The sequence below is a fragment of the Triticum urartu genome, chromosome 7A (genome assembly GCF_056163025.1).
Source record: "Triticum urartu cultivar PI428250 chromosome 7A, HENAU_Tu73, whole genome shotgun sequence".
NCBI classification, from domain to species: Eukaryota; Viridiplantae; Streptophyta; class Magnoliopsida; order Poales; family Poaceae; genus Triticum; species Triticum urartu.
The window spans coordinates 517,833,153-517,847,273 of record NC_141879.1 but is presented as its reverse complement, the minus strand read 5'-3'; the positions used below and the strand labels follow the sequence as shown (position 1 = coordinate 517,847,273).

The following is a 14,121-nucleotide window of genomic DNA, read 5'->3' as shown; positions in this document are numbered from 1 at the left end:
AAAGAGCTCGTTGTAAACGGTTACGTCGATACAAGCTTTGACACTGATCTGGATGACTCTAAGTCACAAACCGGATATGTATTTTTATTGAATGGTGGAGTTGTCAGTTGGTGCGGTTCCAAGCAGAGCGTCGTGGCGGGATCTACGTGCGAAGCGGAGACATAGCTGCTTCAAAAGCAGCAAACGAAGGAGTTTGGATGAAGGAGTTCATATCCAATCTAGGTGTCATACCTAGTGCATTGGGTCCAATGAAAATGTTTTGTGACAATACTGGTGCAATTGCCTTGGCAAAGGAATCCGGATTTCACAAGAGACCCAAGCACATCAAGAGACGCTTCAATTCCATCCGCGATCAAGTCAAGGAGGGAGACATAGAGATTTGCAAGATACATACGGATCCGAATGTTGCAGACCCATTGACTAAGCCTCTCTCATGAGCAAAACATGATCAGCACCAAGACTCCATGGGTGCTAGAATCATTACTGTGTAATCTAGATTATTGACTCTAGTGCAAGTGGGAGACTGAAGGAAATATGCCCTAGAGGCAATAATAAAGTTGTTATTTATATTTCCTTATAACATGATAAATTTTTATTATTCATGCTAGAATTGTATTAACCGGAAACTTAGTATATGTGTGAATACATAGACAAACTGAGTGTCACTAGTATGCCTCTACTTGACTAGCTCGTTAATCAAAGATGGTTAAGTTTCCTAACCATAGACATGATTTGTTATTTGATTAACGGGATCACATCATTAAAGAATGATGTGATTGACTTGACCCATCCGTTAGCTTAGCAGGATGATCGTTTAGTTTGTTGCTATTACTTTCTTCATAACTTATACATGTTCCTATGACTATGAGATTATGCAACTCCCGAATACCGGAGGAACACTTAGTGTGCTATCAAACGTCACAACGTAACTGGGTGACTATAAAGATGCTCTACAGGTGTCTCCGATGGTGTTTGTTGAGTTGGCATAGATCGAGATTAGGATTTGTCACTCCGTGTATCGGAGAGGTATCTCTGGGCCCTCTCGGTAATGCACATCACTATAAGCCTTGCAAGCAATGTGACTAATGAGTTAGTGACGGTATGTTGCATTACGGAACGAGTAAAGAGACTCGCCGGTAACGAGATTGAACTAGGTATTGAGATACCGACGATCGAATCTCGGGCAAGTAACATACCGATGACAAAGGGAACAGCATATGCTGTTATGCGGTTTGACCGATAAAGATTTTCGTAGAATATGTAGGAAAAAATATGAGCATCCAGGTTCCTCTATTGGTCATTGACCGGAGATGAGTCTCGGTCATGTCTACATAGTTCTCGAACCCGTAGGGTCCGCACGCTTAACGTTCGATGATGATCGGTATTATGAGTTTATGTGTTTTGATGTACCGAAGGTAGTTCGGAGTCCTGGATGTGATCACGGACATGACGAGTAGTCTCGAAATGGTCGAGACATAAAGATCAATATATTGGAAGGCTATGTTTGGACATCGGAATTGTTCCGGATGAGTTCGGGTATTTACCGGAGTACCGGGGGGTTACCGGAGTACCGGGGTGTTACCGGAACCCCCCAGGGAGTCAATGGGCCTTATTGGGCCTTAGTGGGAGAGAGGAGGAGACAAATCCGAATTGGGAGGGGGGCCGGCCCCCCTTTCCTTCTCTCCCTCTCCCTCTTCCTTCTTCTCCTACTCCAACTAGGGAAGGGCGGAAACCTGCTCCTACTGGGAGTAGGACTCCCCCCCTTGGGCACGCCATGAGAGGGCCCGCCGCCCCCTCCTCCACTCCTTTATATACGGGGAAGGGGGGCACCCCATAGACACACAAGTTGATTGTTTAGCCGTGTGTGGTGCCCCCCTCCACAGACTTCCACCTCGGTCATATCGTTGTAGTGCTTAGGCGAAGCCCTGCATCGGTAACTTCATCATCACCGTCATCATGCCGTCGTGCTGACGAAACTCTCCCTCGGTCTCAACTGGATCAAGAGCACGAGGGACGTCACCGAGCTGAATGTGTGCAGATCGCGGAGGTGCCGTGCGTTCGGTACTTGATCGGTTGGATCATGAAGACGTTCGACTACATCAACCGCGTTTCATAACGCTTCCGCTTTCGGTCTACGAGGGTACATAGACATACTCTCCCCTCTCGTTGCTATGCATCCCTAGATAGATCTTGCGTGATCGTAGGAAAGTTTTTGAAATACTGCGTTCCCCAACATTCTTGCCATCCCAGCGCTGGTGGAGCGATGACACGTCCAACTCATCCGGGTCATCGCGTCCGACAGTTGGCGTGTCCTGTTCGGCAGAGGCGGAGCCAGGATTTGAGCATGTGTGTGTGTGTGGGGGGGGGGGGGGAGGACAAAGCCTATGACCATGAAAATGTTTTTTTCGTCAATGACCACGCAAAAGAAACACAATATAACGTAAACTTTGCAATTAGGAGTAAGGTATATTTCGATTAGTTTGAATGTAGCTCTTGCACCTACACACATGAAACAAAGTTGACAATCTCATATTCCTATAGTCTGCTTTCAATTCTAGCTTGGGTAATTTCTAGTTATGTGAGAAAAAGTTGTCGGTAGTTATCAACTAAACAGAGATTGTAGCTAACAAAAATTGTTTTTGGGATTGAAACTATTATGTATACAAACCAACATGTAATTTAAAATCAGCAAGACAAATAGTAACCGTCCAGCAGCTTGTACAAAACCTAGTAATTTTAACTTACTACTACATGGTCTAGACACGAACCATATGATCTACCTTGGATCTGATGCGACCCCTAAACGTGAAATCTAAAAGCACAAAGAAATCATGAGATTGACGCACTAGCATGCCATAGACGACAGCATGATTGTTATTTCTTTTGCAGGAGCCATGACGTAATTCCTTGCGGGGCAATGGTCGACGAAGCTACGAAGCGCCGCCAGCGACTGATGATGCCCTAGGGAACGTATCCAGTGCACCGGTGTTTATGGTGCTACCAATGCACCTGACCTCCTAGCATATTTTAAAGTGTTTCAAAAATATGAGAAATTTTAGCACATTCACACAACATTAACGTTTGTTGTCGCAAAATTTCAACTCAAAATTCAAATATTACTTGACATACAAAAATGACAAATTTGACATCAATGTGATAATGTGCCAAATCTAAAGCTCAGCTTATATTGCATACTACTCAGTGTTAAATTTGTTATTTTTGTATCTTGAGCAATGTTTTCAATTTCAATTTATAATTTTGCGACAATGAACATTGATGATATGTGAATGTGTTTAATTCTTTTACACATTTTTTTAATTTTAAAATGTGCTACGAAGGTCCGAAGCACAGATAGCACCACAAACACCAATGTACGAGATATTTCTTCAATGCCCTAGCGCCCGAAGGCGACCGCGGTTCTAAAGTCAAAATAGTGGAAACTAATTGATCGTCTCTAGGCTAATGCATCCTTACTTGGGCCACTTGCCCATCCACGAGCCACCTAGTTATCTTATTTTAACACCATACAATCGAAGTCAGTAACGTACATGAGTATACACCTATGAACGCGCATACACATTCTCTACTCCAATGAACACCTTCGAAAAATTGAAGATTGAGCTGACAGAGATTCATGAAATTGTAAAGTTGCCTTCATAGTCAATGGAAACGTCTCCTCTCACTAAATGCACATCACCAGAAGGCTTGAAATAAATGCAAAAAAATGCGAGCACCAATATCAAGTCTAGAACTTAAACTTTGGTGGGCTGAGATACCACGGTCCTCCTAGCTATCCAACCATAGATTAGAGCATCTTCAGCCGTGCCCACAACAGACCCTCCTCAGACGTTTTTTTCGCGCCGGCGCTCAAAAATCGGTCCAGTCGCGCCCTCAGGAGCCCGTTTTCATCAGTTTGGGCCGAAACTGGCGCCGGCGGCCCCAGGCCAAACCCGGCACGCTGGGAGTGCCCGGGGCGCCGGGGCGAGCAGTTTTGGCGCAAAAAAGCCGCGGGCCCGCCAAGTCAGCGGCACGCACGTCATCTTCCCCCAGAATGCCTCGGATTCTGCGGGAATCAATGGCAAGGCTGACCGGCGGCAATCTTGCCATTGATTCCTCATGGGCGGCGCGTCATGGGCGGGCGTGGCGACGCCTCCCCTCCCGCCACGCGTACACATGGCGCAGGGCTATAAAAACCAGCGGCTCCCCCTCGCTGCTGGCCACACCAGCCCGAGCCCAAAACCAGTCGTCGAGCTCTGCCTCTCTCTCGTCCGCCGCCGAGCTCTGCCTATCTCCCCTTTCTTCCCCTTCCCTTCCCTCTCAGCGATGGCCGAACGCTTCCCTGGCGACCCGACGACGACCAATGGCTTCGGCCGCCGCTCGCTCCACGAGTGGGAGGCGTACCTCCTCTTCAGGGCCAACATCCCGACGCCGCCGGACATGCGCGCCGGGCCGACGGGGTGGAGGCTCAGCAACGGGGGCGGCCCCATCCCCTCGGTGCCCGACATCGACGCGCTTCCCAGCATCTTCGCCATCGAGGTCGACCGTGTGCGGGCGTCCCTGACGGACGAGCAGCGCACCCTCCCACAGTATGCCGTCGACAACCACGCGTCGTGGACGGCGTACTTCCAGCACCGGCAGGTGCAGCGGCTGGCGTCCACCAACGGGGCGCCGGTGGTGGGCGGCGTTAAGAACAACGATGGGCGCCGTGTATGGTGGGGCGCCCCCGGCCGCACGCTCCACGAAGTGCTGGCATACCTCGAGGGTGGCAATAACCTGCCGCTGGCATACCCTGCCGCGGCGGCCGCCCCGCCCCCCACCGGAGCGCCGGGCAATGGGCGCCCAGGAGGTTCGGCTCCTCCTCGTCTTCCTGCTCTCAGTCCTCCTCCCGCTCCTCCTCCCATTCATCTGGCTCGTCGGCGCTATTCAGTGTCAAGGCCGAGCCCTCCATGGAGGCGCCGCTCGGCCGGCGCACCCGCAACGCCGGCATCGTCATCAACGAGGGCGGCAGGCACGCCTCCTCCTCGGCTCCTCCGCGCTACGTCAAGCCAAAGACGGAGCCGGGGCTCGCCGCCGTCAAGATGGAGCCGGGGCTCCTCATCGTGAAGGAGCCCGGGATCGCCGGCGGCGTCAAGGAGGAGGAGCTTGACGACAGCGGCCCTCAAATGGGCGCATGAAGACTGGGCACGCACGGAGCTAGAGCGCCAGCACCTCGCCTACGAGCGGTTTGAAGCTCGGCACCATGGCCGGGACGAGGGAGGCGTCGTCGTCCTCGACGACGACACGCCGCCGCAACCGGTCCACCAGGGCGACACCGGGCAGGGGTCCAGCAGGGGCAGCCACGTCAAGAAGGAGAAGGCCGCCGATGACGACGAGGACGGCGGCGACGTCGGCGACTTCGCTGCGCTCAGCGACTTCTTCGCCCCTTAGTTGGGTTTTTTTAAATAACTTATGTAACGTCGAACATGTCGAATATATGTCAAGTTTGCCGAACTTTAGCCGAACGTTTTGTCCAATTTGCTGAACTTTGTCGAATTCTGTTTTTTAACCCGTGTCTGGGGGAGACCCTGGGGCGAGCAGCTGGGAACCCGCTCGCCCCATGCCGATTTTAGCGCCAGCTCACCCCCAGGCGACGATTTTACGCGTCCCCTAGGGGGCCAACGGCTGGAGATGCTCTTAGTTCGCAGCCACCTGGATATCTTTACTAATTCGCTATGGCTTTACAGGTGGTCATTGACTTGTCGAGTCAAAAAATTAGCGTTGATTACTAATGGTCAGGAGGATTACTACAACCAGCCAGCCCACACTGGAAAGTGGAAATCTATGGGGGTCACCTCATTGTGGCCGCGCCCCTTACCGCAAGCTCGCGCCCACCCGTGTCGCGGCACATCCACTCCCGCCCGTGCCGTGGCCCGTTCGCGCTTGCTTCGTCCTATCCGCACCCTCGCCCCATTGTCTCCCGCTTCGCCTGTCCCTGGCCTCGCCTGCTTCTCGCCGTCGCTACTGCCTGATAACCCACAAGTATAGGGGATCGCACAGTTTTCAAGGGTAGAGTATTCAACCCAAATTTATTGATTCGACACAAGAGGAGCCAAAGAATATTCTCAAGTATTAGCAGCTGAGTTGTCAATTCAACCACACCTGAAAACTTAATATCTACAGCAAAGTGTTTAGTAGCAAAATAATATGATAGTAGTGGTAACGGTAGCAAAAGTAATATTTTTGGTTTTATAGTGATTGTAATAGTAGCAACGGAAAAGTAAATAAGCAAAGAACAATATATGAAAAGCTTGTAGGCATTGGATCAGTGATGGATAATTATGTCGGATGCGATCAATCATGCAACAGTTATAACATAAGGTGACACAGAACTTGCTCTAGTTCATCAATGTAATGTAGGCATGTATTCCGAATATAGTCATACATGCTTATGGAAAAGAACTTGCATGACATCTTTTGTCCTACCCTCCCGTGGCAGCGGGGTCCTATTGGAAACTAAGGGATATTAAGGCCCCTTTTAATAGAGTACCGGACCAAAGCATTAACACATACTGAATACATGAACTCCTCAAACTACGGTCATCACCTGTAATGGTCCCGATTATTGTCACTTCTGGGTTAACGGATCATAACACATAATATGTGACTATAGACTTGCAAGATAGGATCAAGAACTCACATATATTCATGAAAACATAATAGGTTCAGATCTGAAATCATGGCGCTCGGGCCCTAGTGACAAGCATTAAGCATAACAAAGTCATAGCAACATCAATCTCAGAACATAGTGGATACTAGGGATCAAATCCTAGCCAAACTAACTCGATTACATGATAAATCTCATCCAACCCATCATTGTCCAGCAAGCCTACGATGGAATTACTCACGCACGGCGGTGAGCATCATGAAATTGGCGATGGAGGAAGGTTGATGATGACGATGGCGACGGATTCCTCTCTCCGGAGCCCCGAATGGACTCCAGATCAGCCCTCCCGAGAGAGTTTAGGCCTTGGCGGCAGCTCCGTATCGTAAAACGCGATGAATCCTTCTCTCTGATTTTTTTCTCCCCGAACACGAATATATGGAGTTGGAGTTGAGATTGGTGGAGCGTCAGGGGGCCACGAGGCAGGGGGCGCGCCCAGGGGGTAGGCGCGCCCCACCCTCGTGGACAGGGTGTGGGCCCCCTGACGTGGATTCTTCTTCCAGTATTTTTTATATTTTCCAAAAATAATCTCCGTTGATTTCCTGGTCATTCTGAGAATTTTTATTTCTGCACAAAAATAACACCATGGCAATTCTGCTGAAAACAGCGTCAGTCCGGGTTAGTTCCATTCAAATCATGCAAGTTAGAGTCCAAAAGAAGGGCAAAAGTGTTTGGAAAAGTAGATATGACGGAGACGTATCACTGCCCGCTACAGCTTGTGTTGCCGATGTTACCTGTTACGTGTTGCGCTGCTGCTGCCTGCTTTCGCCGCCGCTGCCCACTGCTCCACCCCACCCTGGCCTTGCCTACCTCGCTCCCACTTGCCTGCCCTGCTCGCCATGCTGCTCGCCCGCTGGCAGCCTTCACCCTCCATGGCCGCACCGAAGCTCTGCTCCCTCGCCCCCGCACTCCCGCGCCCACTTGTTGCAAGCTCCGCCGCTGGCCTCCTGCAGCCACCGCCACCTCCCGCGACTGGCGCCGCCGTCCATCGCTGCTGGCCAGCGCCCGGGTCCGGGCGCCCGACGCCCACGCCCAGCTCCCCCGCTAGGCCTCTTGGCCACTGACTGCTGGGGCCCAGCCCCAGTAAAACAAAAAAAGAATAGTATAATAAAAATAGTAATTAATTAATTAGTTAACTAATTAAGTTAATTAAATTGGTTTAGTTAAACTAATTGAACTTAAACAACATAACCACCTAATTATACTAATTAATCCTGTTTAGTTAAATTATGGCTATGACAGCGGGACCCACACGTCAGTTTGACCAGTCAACGGTTAGAGTTGACCGCTGATGTCATGCTGATGCAACAAATGTTTTTGAATTAAACTAATCTATTAATTCTAGAAAATGATTTAAAATCTTTAAAATTAATATAAAATAATCTATAACTCAGATGAAAATACTTGGTACATGAAAGTTGCTCAGAAAGACGAGACGAATCCGAATACGCAGTCCGTTCTTCCACTACACGTCTCTAGCATAGCGAACATGCAACAATCCCTCTTCGGTTCGTCTGTCCGAAAATGTAACACACTGGGAATATTTTCCCGGATGTTTCCCCCCTTCGCCAGTAGCACCTACTACCGCATTAGGGCACACCTAGCACCGCTCATTGTCATGTCATGCATATGTTTGCATTATATTTACAGTTTCTTCCCCGTCTTCTCTCTTTAGACACCGAGACCGATGACGCTGCTATCCAGTACGACTACGCTGTTGACGACCCATCCTTCTCTGCCAAGCTTCCAGGCAAGCCATCCCCCTTGTTCATCCCGATATTGCCTACTCTTTCCCTCTATTGCTTGCATTAGAGTAGTGTTACTGTTTCGTCGGTTTGATCCTATACTGCTGCATAGCATGTCCTTATTACTACCGTTGATACCTTTACCTGCAATCCTAAATTCTTAGTATAGGTTGCTAGTATATTACATTAGTGGCCCTACACTCTTGTCCGTCTACCATGCTATGCTACTGGGCCGTGATCACTTAGGGAAGTGATCAGGAGTATATACATACATACATACATACATACTATACAGGTTACATGATGTGACTAAAGTCGGGTCGGCTCGTAGAGTACCCGCAAGTGGTTCCGATGTGGGGGGCTAAAGGGGCAGGTGGTTCCATCCAGGTAGTGATGGGCCTGGGTTCCCGAAGGCCCCCGACTGTTACTTCGTGGCGGAGCGACAGGGCAGGTTGTGACCACCTAGGAGACAGGTGGGCCTGATCCCTAGTCGGCGTCCGCGGATACTTCAAATAACACGCTTAGCGAGATCTGGATATTTGATCTGAGTCTAGCCACTGGCCTATATGCACTAACCACCACGCGGGAACAATTATGGGCACTTGATGTTGTAGTATCAGCCGAAGCCTACTAGACGTCAGCGACTGAGCGGCGCGCGCCGGGTTGGACCGTGTAACACAACTTCCTCTGTCATGGAGGTTGCTAGGTCTACTCCTCGGCCACGTTCGCAACATGCAGGTGTGCAACGGGCGACGGGCCCAGACCCCTGCGCGCTTAGGATTTAGACCGGTGTGCTGACCTCTCTGCTAGGCCTAGGTAGGGCTGTGGTGTGTTGATCTTCCGAGGCCGGGCATGACCCAGGAAAGTGTGTCTGGCCAAAGGGATCGAGCGTGTTGGGTAATGTGGTGCACCCTTGCAGGGAAGTTTATCTATTCGAATAGCCATGTCCCTCGGTAAAAGGATGACCCGGAGTTGTATTCTGACCTTATGACAACTAGAACCGGATACTTAATAAAACACGCCCTTTCAAGTGCCAGATACAACCCGGTGATCGCTCTCTCATAGGGCGACGAGGAGAGGATCGCCAAGTAGGATTATGCTATACGTTGTTACTTGGTGAACTTACCAGCTACTCTCTTCTACAAGCTTCAAGATGGAGGCTGCCAGAAGCATAGTCTTAGATAGGACTAGCTATCCCCCTCTTATTCTGGCATTCTGTAGTTTAGTCCATAGATACTACCCATTTCATTGATACCAATGCATATATAGTGTAGACCCTTGTTTGCGAGTACTTTGGATGAGTACTCATGGTTGCTTTGCTCTCTCTTTTCCCTCTTTGAATTCTTCTCGGATGTCGCAACCAGATGTTGGAGCCCAGGAGCTAGACGCCACCGTCGACGACGACCCCTACTACACCGAGGGTGCCTACTACTACGTGCAAGCCCCCGATGACCAGGAGTAGTTAGGAGGATCCCGGGCAGGAGGCCTGCATCTCTTTCGATCTGTATCCCAGTTTGTGCTAGCCATCTTATGACACCTTGTTTAACTTATGTCTGTAATCAGATATTGTTGCTTCCGCTGACTTGTTTTCGATCGAGCACTTGTATTCGAGCCCTCGTGGCCCTTGGCTTGTAATATGATGCTTGTTTGCCTTATTTGTTTTCAGAGTTGTGTTGTGATATCTTTCCGTGAGTCCCTGATCTTGATCCTACATGTTTGCGTGTATGTTTAGCGTACGATCAAATTGGGGGCGTCACAACACTACTAGGGAAAAGCTTATACACAGAACTTCAGCAGTAGCGCGTGTTAAAAAAGGGCGCTACTGCTAGACAGCAGTAGCGCGCACTAAATAACCGCGCTGCAGATACATATATAGCAGTAGCGCGTCCCGTTGTAAAAGCACTACTACAAAAATTCCCACCACTAAGCCGATCGGCTACACATAGTAGTAGCGCTCTTTTAGAAACAGCGCTGCCGCTAATTTTTTTGTAGCAGCGCGTTTATGTGTAAGGCGCTACTGCTAAGGAAAATAAAATAAAATGAAAAACAAGTAGAAAAGTAAATGAAAATGAAAGAAATATAAAATGAGAAAGGAGAAAAAATAAAATGTAAAGAAAAATAAATGAAAAAAGTGAAAAGGAGGAAGGAATAGCAGTAGCGTGTTTCAGGAAACGCGCTGTAGCTAACTTAGCTATAGCGCGTTTTCAGGAACGCGCTACCGTTACGTTTCACTTAAACAACGGTTTCCCACCCCCGGCCACCACTTCTCCCCCAAATCCCTCGCCCTCACCGCCATCTCCCTAATTCGCCGTCGCCCCACTTCGCTGCCATCTCCTGCCAATGTGGACGCCCGCAACCTCACTGTCTCCCCCCGAGGTCGCTGTTATCCTCACCGCCGTCGCCCGAGGCCGCCCTCAGCCTCACCGCCGCCGCCCTCGACCTCACCATCGCCGCCCTCGACCTCCCCGCCGCCCAAGCCCGCCCAGGACCGCCGTTGCCCGTGCCCGAGCCCTTCCTCTCTGCCCCTGCTGAGGGAGTCCTGGACTAAGGGGTCCTCGGGCGTCCGACCTGTTATCCATGGGCCGGACTGATGGGCTGTGAAGACATGAAGGCCGAAAGACTGCACCATGTCCGGATTGGACTCTACTTGGTGTGGAAGGCAAGCTTGGCGACCAAAGATTCCTTCTTATGTAAGCGACTCCATGTAAACCCTAGATCCCCTCAGTGTCTATATAAACCGAAGGGGATAGTCCATAAAGGACAACACATATACTCATTACCATACCCACATAGGCTAGACTTCTAGGGTTTAGCCATTACATCTCGTGGTAGATCAACTCTTGTAATACTCATATTCATCAAGATCAATCAAGCATTAAGTAGGGTATTACCTCCATAGAGAGGGCCCGAACCTGGGTAAACATTGTGTCCCCCGTCTCCTGTTACCATCGATCCTAGACGCACAGTTCGGGACCCTCTACCTGAGATCCGCCGGTTTTGACACCGACATTGGTGCTTTCATTGAGAGTTCCACTGTGCCGTCGATGAAAGGCTCGATGGCTCACCTTGTCATTAAAGACAACATTGCCGTAGGGGTAGTTTTGGCCTCGGGCCAAACTCTCCGGCTGGGCGACTTTACTATGATTGCTCGTTCAGCTGCGGAGCCGACGATGACCTCTCGGGCCATCGAAAATCCCCTTCGCATCAACTCCGAGCACTCCAAGCAGATGGATCCGGTTGAGTTTTCGTCCTTAAATGAGCTCCTAGATCGCATTGCCGCTTTGGGAATCGTCACAGATTATGATCAGATCGGGCCTAAAACCGATCAAGGAGAAATCGAAAACTCCACCGGTCACCCACCAGATCGCGGCAGTCCTAGGGCAGGACAGCGAGTCTTCTCCTATATTGAAGACGAACTATGCTTGGGTCGCCGTTCATGAAGAGCCGGATACTCACCCGTGAAAGGACGCAACCAGCCCTCCGAACATATCATCGGACGACAGTTCCAAACAATTAGAAGATATTTCGGAACCCGGACTGTCTAGTCCGGAAGGTCGTCGGACTTCGGACAACCGGTTAGGTCGGGGTTCGGATTTAATTCCACCCACCCACCCGGACATAGAGGCTCTCATGAGCATAAAACAACAATCTCAGGAGAAGGTCCACCACTTTTGGGCCAGATTCCTCCTTGTCAAGGACAAGGTAAAAGATTGCCGTGACAAGGACACAATATCATCTTTCTGCAAAAACTGTGCGGACGAAGGAATCCTCAATGCCATCAATCGACGCGGCATACTAAAAGTTGCTGACTTAGCAACCATCGTACAAAAATACTGCGCGATGGAAAGCGCCTGGGAAACTCGGGCAGCTCGCTGGGAACCACCAGCCCCAACCCAACTTCCCCTACAGGCGAAAAGGGCGTACCCTCGGGGCACGCCCAGTCCAACAGTGAAAAAACACAAAGCCACTATACGGCACGGCACCGTTCTGGAAGGGTGGCTCGATGGCCCATGCAAAATACATACGACAACAGATACCGTGGCAACCCACAGCCTTAGAGCATGTTGGATACCACGACAGGTAGCCAAGAGCGGAGAGGACATCTTTATCAAGGACGCCCCAGAACAACACCCCGCAGAGGACGACGACCCAAGAGTATTGACAGTCTTCGAGACATTCGCTTCAAATAACAAGTGCAAAAGGGCACTTCGCGAGCTCAACAAAGTCTGCCAAATTGATGTAATAAACCCATGGAACGACATGGCTATAACATTCAATGCCGGTGATGAGCCAAAGTACAGAACAGTACAAGCACCAGCCGCGTTAGTCCTCAGCCCCATCGTGGATGGGTTTCGACTCACCAAGGTCCTCATGGACGGTGGCAGCGGACTAAATCTCATTTATGAGGACACACTCCATAAAATGGAAATAGACAGGAGCCGCATCAAACAAAGTAACACAACCTTCCGGGGAATTATTCCTAGTCGGGAGGCGCGGTGCGCGGGCAAAATCACACTTGATGTGGTATTCGGATCGCCGGAGAACTATCGGTCCGAAGAAATAACCTTCCAAGTGGCCCCTTTCAGCAGCAGATATCACACCCTATTGGGGCGGGATGCTTTTACACGCTTCCAAGCTATACCTCACTACGGATATATGAAGCTCAAAATGCCCGGACCAAACGGTATAATCACTCTCGTCAGTGATCCGGACATAGCACTCCGCACTGAAAACAAAACCGCAGCCCTAGCCCTGGAGGCGCTATCCGAAGCCCTCACGGCCGAAGAATTAAACGCACTACACTCCACAGTGGACAGGGACGATGTGATCGTCGACAAACACCCCAAATCCACCTCGTTCAAACCGGCAGAAGAAATAATCAAATTCCAGGTCCACCCAACGGACCCCAAGAAGACAGCATCCATCGGAGCTCAACTGAACCTAACAGTCGATGCCGCACTACAAGAATTCCTGCGCAAAAACAGGGACATATTTGCCTAGCACCCTTCGGATATGCCAGGGATCCCACGCAAGTTGGCCGAACATAGCCTCAACATATTAAAGGGATTTAAACCAGTCAAGCAAACACTTCGGCGCTTTTCCGAACCTAAGCGACAAGCCATGGGGGAGGAGCTGGCCAAGCTCATCGAGGCCGGATTCATCAGAGAAATCAAGCATCCGGACTGGCTGGCAAACCTAGTAATGGTACCAAATAAAGATAAATCCTGGTGCCTATGTGTCGATTTCAAGGATCTCAACAAGGCTTGCCATAAGGACCCCTTTCCCCTTCCCCGCATTGATCAAATCATTGACGCCACCGTAGGACACGACTCACTGTGTTTCCTCGATGCATACTCCGGATACCATCAAATTAAAATGAAGGAATCCGATCAAGCTGCAACAACATTTATTACCCCATACAGGCCATTCTGCTTTAATACCATTCCCTTTGGGCTCAAGAACGCCGGCGCCACATATCAACGCATGATTCAAACATGCCTGGAGAAATAGATTGGCAAAACAGTAGAAGCTTACATTGATGACGTTGTCATCAAAACCAGGCACGTGGAAACACTAATAGACGACTTACGTCTTACATTCGACAACCTCAGGGCGTATGCACATCAAGATCAACCCAGAAAAGTGTATCTTCGGCGTCCTCATTGGAAAACTGCT

General features: G+C 49.9%; 1 pseudogene; it reads left to right on the top strand.

The window, feature by feature from the left end:
- Positions 1-2,894: 2,894 nt before the first annotated feature.
- LOC147960219 (uncharacterized) lies at positions 2,895-5,103 on the top strand (annotated as a pseudogene).
- The last annotated feature ends 9,018 nt before the right edge of the window (positions 5,104-14,121 follow it).